Genomic DNA, 7,603 nt, shown 5'->3' with positions numbered 1-7,603 from the left:
TGACCCACTGTGGTCCCTTCCAACCTAACCCAGTCAGTGATTCTGTGATTTGGGTGTTTTATTTTTCTGGGGATTTTTTTGGCAGACCAGGCTGCAGGGCACACAGGCAGGGCAAAAGCATTCCACTCTCAGGACTACATCTTACAGACGCCATACCAGCAACAGGCACTCACCAGCCACAGGAAGAGCAGCTATCACAGCAAGAGTGACCCAAAGCAGTGACTATTGCCTGCTGGTCTTCCAAACCTTTGTCAATAGCAGTTTAAAACCTTTCCCGTTCCTCTCTCATTCATCTAAAATCTGGGTCTTCTCTTGTTCTCTGTATCTCCTGTCTTTGTACAAAATCTTGCCTCGCTCATTTCTTAAAGCACATCACACTTCCTTTTTTTCTTCTTTTTTTTTTTTTTTTTTTTGTGTTAAAGGTTGCCAGATGCCACCTGCTCCTCCATCTTGACCATGTAGTCCACCTGATTGCAGTGCCTGAAAAATTTTGCATAGAACCAATCACAGAATCATAGAACACTAAGGGTTGGAAGGGTACTTTGCAGATCCTCTAGTCCCAAACCTGCTGCCCTGTGCAGGGATATCTCCCACCAGACCAGGTTGCCATCCAGCCTGGCCTTGAACACTGGCCAGGGCTGGGGTACCCACAACCTCCCTGGATAACCTGTTCCAATGCCTCACCACCCTCAGTAAAGAACTTCTTCCTAATATCCAGCCTGAATTTCCCCTTTCCATTTGTACTCATTACTCCTTGTCCTGTCACTACTATTCCTGACAAAGAGTCCCTCTCTAGCTTCCCTGTAGGCCCCCTGGATACTGGCAGGTTGCTGTGAGGCCTGAAGAGCCCCAGCTTGCTCAGCCTGCTGTGCCTGGGAAGAGGGTGTGGGCATGACAGGAGCTCATCACTGCCTGCCTGTGAGTCAACAGTTCACTGGAAACATGGCAGGAGACAGGTCAGGTTGTGCTGCAAGCAGGAACTGGAACTGTAATCAGATTGAGGGAAGTGTCACACACCTCTGGCTCCAGGGCACAGCCTGGCATCTCTCGTCCTCCACTCTCAACCCAGTCACCCATCCAGTCAACTTCTTGAACTTCACACCAGGGTCACAGTGAAAGGTGAAAGCCTTGTCTATATTCAGCTCAGGCTTTGCTGTGCTGTGCTGAATGTGCACAAGATCCCAGCTCTGAGGCTGTCAGCAACCTGAGAGTCCATGTGAGGGAAGGACTTGCCCGTGGTGTTACCCGCTGCCAGGAATCCTGCCTGGGAAGACTTCTGCATTGGTTCCATGGAATCAGCCACCCACCACTGCTAACTGCTGGAGCCTGGGACAAATCACCTTGACTCCAATTGCCTGGCATCAAAATTGCTACTTCAGTCAGCAACTGACATGGAATTAATTAGCAATGGACAGTCCATGCTATGGAAACCACAAGGTCACTTCTTGGTAAAATGACAGCTGGATGTAACTAGCTACAGTAGCAGCAAGGAAAAAATAAACTTGGGCAGGATAGTAGCAGCCAGCAATGCCATGGTGCTGTAGGGAAAGGGAAATCCCATTTTCAGATGAAGTAGCAATACCCTGAGATGCACTTACTCAGTTTTATTCTGGTTTATCCAACACACACATCTCAGGTGAGGAGACTGTAAAACACGAATAAAAATTGCATACAGAAGAATATACAGCATATCAGGAGGTGTCAAAATCAGAATAATTTTAACTGACTTTGGTTATTGTAAAGGACAGTAGTAATTGTTTCCTGTGTCTCCCAGAGGAGAATAAGCACAAATAAAGTTACTGTCTAACAGAGTAGACATCTCTCATCCCTTAAACTGGATGAGAAGGAAAATTTCTTGATATCAAAAAGAAAAAAACACACACACACACACATATATATAAAAGAAAAACACATATAGTTCTTCCTCACTATATATTTTAATAAACGCATCAGAGAATGATCAGGCATGACTTTGAAAATAGGTACACCTAATATGCACAGCACAGTGGCATAGAGCAAGTAGACAAAAGGTCCCTTCCAGGCCACCATTTCAATGAATCTATGTTATTGATTTAGAAGAAAACACACTCTGATATAATAGAGATTCTGATTTTTTGCAAAACTTTCCAAAATTACTTCAGAAATCATTTTTCCAGTGACAAAGAGAAGCTGAAGTGTAAGAGTGCAATGGAGAGAGATCAGCACAGTGGAATCCCAGAGAGATGTGGAGACTCCCTCACAGAAGATATCCGAGAACCATCTGGACACAATGCTGTGCTGTGTGCTCTGGGATGACCCTGGTTGAGCAGGGAGGTTGGAGCAGATGACCCACTGTGATCCCTTCCAACCCAACCCATTCTGTGATTCTCATGTGTGAAGCCTGCAGGCCCAGTTTCCCCAACTCTTCCAGCAACAACATCCCTGGTTGTTGTGACATCCCTGTCACAACAACCAGTTCTGGGCACACTGCTGCTTTCCTGATACCCACGAGTTGACAATGCAGCTGTGCACAGTCTTTAAGACCCAAGTGTTTTCAAAACTCAGAAACTGTTACCAGTAGTACACTAAAAAGTTGGGAAATAGACCAACAGAGCTAAAAGGGAAACAAGAATTCCTGATTTCTGACCTAGAAGGCGAGCCATGCAGCCCCCTTCTTTCCCAGTTTTCCATGCCTGGCAGGGGAATTGATGACAGACAGAGCAAGCAGACAACAGCCAGGTTTCTCAACTATGTAGGAGTTTGAAAGATGCAGATTCTGTCAAACAAGCATTGATCCATCCAAATGACACCAAAAAAAACCCTACTTGCATCTTGCAACTCTTGGGAAAAGCGACAGCTGAAGTTCTTGTTGGTTTAGTGATGCACATTATGATCAAACATCTTCAAAATCACCATTGATTTTGAGAGGCTCCACTTCAAAATGAGCATCCATTCTTCCAAATTAAAGATAATCCATCAATTTGTAAAATTGGTCCAAGGCTGGTGCGTAACACTGGACATCAGATTTTGAAAATCAAAAAGCTACTATTAGCCTATGTGTACACAAAATACCCCATTGTTTATACAAATGATAAAAGATTGATATGTGCTTGATTAGGAAGTACGTTAATTTTCCAAAGATCCTAGCAATACATTATTTTTAAAAAACTTCTCAGTGAAAGTGAATGTATGAAGTGCCACTAAGATACTTTCCACTGTAAACAATGATAGCAGAAGCATTTCCTTACACTATTATTCAGCTCATTTGTTGAACACAATCTTTTTTCCTTGCATATTTGTTTTAATGTAGTTTGGTATGAACAAAGACACATTTCACGCTGGCTTACATAAATGAAAATGTCATTGATTGCAGTGGTGCTGAGTCTCCTACCTGCTGCCAGACAGCAAGAATGTGACCCATTTCACCCTTTTTCACCTCCATGTGCACCAAAATAATTGATTTGTCAGAAAATATATATGCATGGGATTCTACAACCCTACAGAATGATGCAACCCTACAGTAACTCCCAAGTGTAGCCTTTTTCTACATGGATTAAAGGTGAATATGTGTCCTTTCAACCCCCAGAGAGAGCTGCCATCCTCTTCTGATTTTCCAGGAATGAAAACTTTCCTATGAAAATCTACATGCCTTTCTAAATCATGTACAAAATTCACCTGCCCCAAATTAATGTCTTTTATTCCATCCACCCACTGTGTCAGCAGTGACTTCTTCCTGAGTCCCTTTCAGGCTGGAAGATGGCAAGACTAAACGTGATTTTTCTGCCTGGTATGTTCTGTGGCACAATCGGGGCTGCCAGTCTCACAAACAAATGCCAGTTGAAAAATCATGGAACATCCTTGAACAAAATGGCCAACATGGAAAAAATCCCATCTTGTTCAGATCTTTGGTCAGAGAGTAATAATCCCATTTGTGTTCAGGAACCTACCCTGAAAGAGGGAGAATCAGTCTGGCTTTCCCAAGCCTCAGAACAACCACTTTGGCTAAAAGCGGAAGGTCAGAGTTCAGTTCATGAACATTTCCTCAATATCAAGAGAAAAAGCACCAAGACATGATTGGAATAAAGGTGACCATTTGCAGAACTGGAAACAAAAAAATACTTTCTCATAATGTAAAAGAAAGTCAATTTAATATTAAAGCTGGCAAAACCAGAGGCAATATTTACTAAACCAAATTAGGCTACAGGCATCCCTGTCACAGCACACTGACAGAAGTTCTGTATCCCCTTCAGTGACAGGAACATCAAGTTATAATACTAGATTGTTTTCAGTGGATAATGTTCAGTGTTTTCAGTGGATCAAAATACAATACTGGCACGCATGTGGCAGTCTGCTGCTTCTCCCTTCAAGGCCAGGGAAAAATACCTTTTTACTTTATACACACAAATGTGGTTGAGGGAAAAGAGTAACAGCTTGGGACTGTATTACCTTGTCACAGAACCCCCTACAGAGGAGAAAAACATCTCTCACTGTAGAATCAAAGGCACTCACACCTCAGGAAAGTTCTTGCAGCCATACTTCCTGGAAGAGAACATTTCCCAGAATGACAGAGCCAGTCTGAAAACTCCAGAAAAAACATGAAGGATGTCATTTTACCAGTAGCGCTATCTGTTGTACCTTGAAGTGACAAAAAATCTTTGTTATAACCTACCCCAGGGTAGAGCTAAAGGGAGAGCCTTGCACTGTATGTTTAAGACAGTTTCTTAGTTTATGGCAGGAGGGAAAACATGGACTGTGTCTCAGCAGTGATCCCTAAGCCTTCTGGACATAGAGAAGAAAGATGGTCAGAGTATGGCTCTGCATGATAGAAAGGGAGCACAAGAAATATCTCATACACCACTCAGAACAGTGCATTAATCAAGCATTATGCCATAAATAACTCATTAGCGAGCATTATGAAAAACAGTGCCAGTGTTAGGAATTCCCGAGTGTCTCTGATGGAGCAGAAGTGGGATCAGCACAGCTCTTCTGGGGAGTTCAGCAAGAAGAAAGAGCATCTCCTTATGATCTAACTTCCCTTCTTGTAGGCAAAAGGAAAATCTGGGCCAAACAGCCTCTTTTCATCAGGTATAAAATCTCCCATTGCAACATTAGGATTACATTAAACTACAACATTGTGGAAGTTTGCACAAACAAAAAGCTGCTCGGCTGGGTTACCACGTAAAAGCAGGCTCAAACTACGTGCTTTGTGAGATTCCTGATAAAAGCTCTGGGGAAAAGGACTAGAGATGATAAACAACAATTTTATATGACTAATCCAATATAATCCTATGCTGGGTAAAAAAGCCATCTGCATGGATTCCCACTGAAGTGCACTTTAATAACAGTGCAGCAAGCCTCTGGCTGTCACACTGTGGAAATGCTCTTTCACACTCAGCCTAATAATTGCCAAAGATTTCTTCCTTTTTCATTCTTTTCACCCCTCTGCTTTTATTAAAGCTGTTATACGCTTGTCCTCCCATTTTATTCCCTGTTAGGAGATCATCCATCAAACCCATGAAGTGACAAAGATCCACACTGGAAGGCATCTGAGGATTCCATGTGGACGGCTGGGTAGCTACAGCAAGGTCACCCTCTCTGCAAAACTACAACCTTTTTTATTACATCACTGCAGCCTGCAATTGCTGTCAGAGTAGAGAATGGAAAGCTGTCTGCTGAGGCAGAATTAAACCAATTCCAGCTGCGGCAGCTTCCCCCCTCTCCAAGTGACCCTGGGTTTTGCTCCAAGCAGAGCACGGTGGGGACCCCTGTGTGGCACACAGAGCACGATGGACGCTGCCAGTGGCTTAGGGCGGGAAGGGAAGGAGACTGCCACCCCCAGCTGAGCCACACCTAAGTCAATTAGGGCTTCACACCCCGGGAGAGAAGGAAATCCGTGACTAGGCTCCCTTCTCTCCTCTGAGGTCAGAGAGAAGAGGTTTTCCCCTCCACTGAGCATTCATTGTCTCAGGGAAGGAAGTCTGACATCCACACAAATCTGCCTGGGGCTCAGGAGGATTGAGGCAGACAAAACACCCAAGAAACACTTGTATTTCAGGTTTATCAGGATGGGCCCATTCCAAGTGGACGAGATTAAACACGTGGCGTGTGTGTAGGTTACGAAAGGCATGTGAGAGGAACTGGCTAGTGTTTGGGGTTATGAAAGATCAGAGGTTATGAAAGACCTTGGCAGTTATGAAAGATGAGCCAAGAGTCTGATCCAGCAAGGCAGAGAGCAGCCTCAACCAGCTCGGAGGTGAATGGATAGTCAAAATCAGCCAGCCGCTCACATGAGGAAGCTCACACTGCCAGGGCAGGTCTAGGCTAAGGAAGGTTTGAAAAAATCATAGACAAGGAGAATGATAAAGGGAAATAGTACCATTTAAAGGCCTTACAGACAGTTGTATTTTTTGCAAAGTATTTTGGAAGGTCTTAAAATACTAGCTGCAGTTACTGATTTTCTAAGTATTCTTTACTGGCCTTCTAGTTCTGTTTTAAATCTACCTGCACAAGTCACATAGCTGCAGTGAATCTGTAAAAAATGAGGTCTCATTCAGATATTTTGGCCTCTCAAGTTCAGTCTCTGGAACCCTATTATTACTATTCTACCACCAGAATGAACAGAAGGCCGGGGAAATTCTACTTATTCTTCTACTTCTACTTATTTTCCAGACGTCACTTAGAAAGGGGACATACTCCTGCTAAGAAAACTATTGAGGAGAGCACCTCCCCCTCTTTGTAGCAGTACTTCTCTGTGATGTTGTGTGTAACCTTCTGTAGATACCATCAGTGGGGTTACTTGTGTATCCTGCCTACTGCATTGTAATTCACACTGCCTGCTTTTAAAACATGCCTTAAACAGCCTTCCAAATGCCACTGTGGCAGCCTAATAACAACAAATCTCCAGGTATTGAGGCAGACCCAAGGCATAGGGGAAGAAACCATCTGCACTACATCAGAATAGGATCTAGCCTGTTTCAGCAATAGGTATAGACTTTTATTGTTGGTAAATTCAGTAACTAAAACTTTGTAGTTCAAGGAAAAACACAGAAAACACTTCTATCATGGTCTGAGATGCTTCCTAGAATGCAAAGCCATGATTAACTGTACATTTTCTTTTTCACCAAAGTTAAAGCTGTCTATACTACATCTCAGCAGTCCACAAATCTCACCAGGAAATACATTTACCCATCTGGCTCTGCACAGAAACTCTCCAGGGAAGGTCCTGAAGATGCTTCATGTTATGGCAGCAGTAAAAAGCACAGATTTCCAGATTTTCAGAACCTAGAGGAAACTCAGATTAAAGAAGAATCCAGATCAATTCTGTTCTATACTAGTCCAAATTACACTGCATGTTTGTAGGATTATTGCACTTATGGAAAATAATCTAACATAAGAACAAAATAAATATGCATTTGGAGGAAACAAGTCACTTAGAACAATCAGTCAGGAGAAAAATTGACAAACATTTGGTGAGGATTTATTCAAAAAAATTTTATCATTTCATGCTTCAACCATACTTTTACACTTTGTGTAGTAGTTAATTCACCTTCTCAGAGTTTGTTACCTTTTTTTTTTTATGATTCAAAATGGGGACTAAAAAATACATTAAGTAGACTGACAGCCT

The sequence above is a fragment of the Camarhynchus parvulus genome, chromosome 2 (assembly GCF_901933205.1).
Source record: "Camarhynchus parvulus chromosome 2, STF_HiC, whole genome shotgun sequence".
NCBI lineage: Eukaryota > Metazoa > Chordata > Aves > Passeriformes > Thraupidae > Camarhynchus > Camarhynchus parvulus.
Note: the sequence above shows the minus strand (reverse complement) of the source record.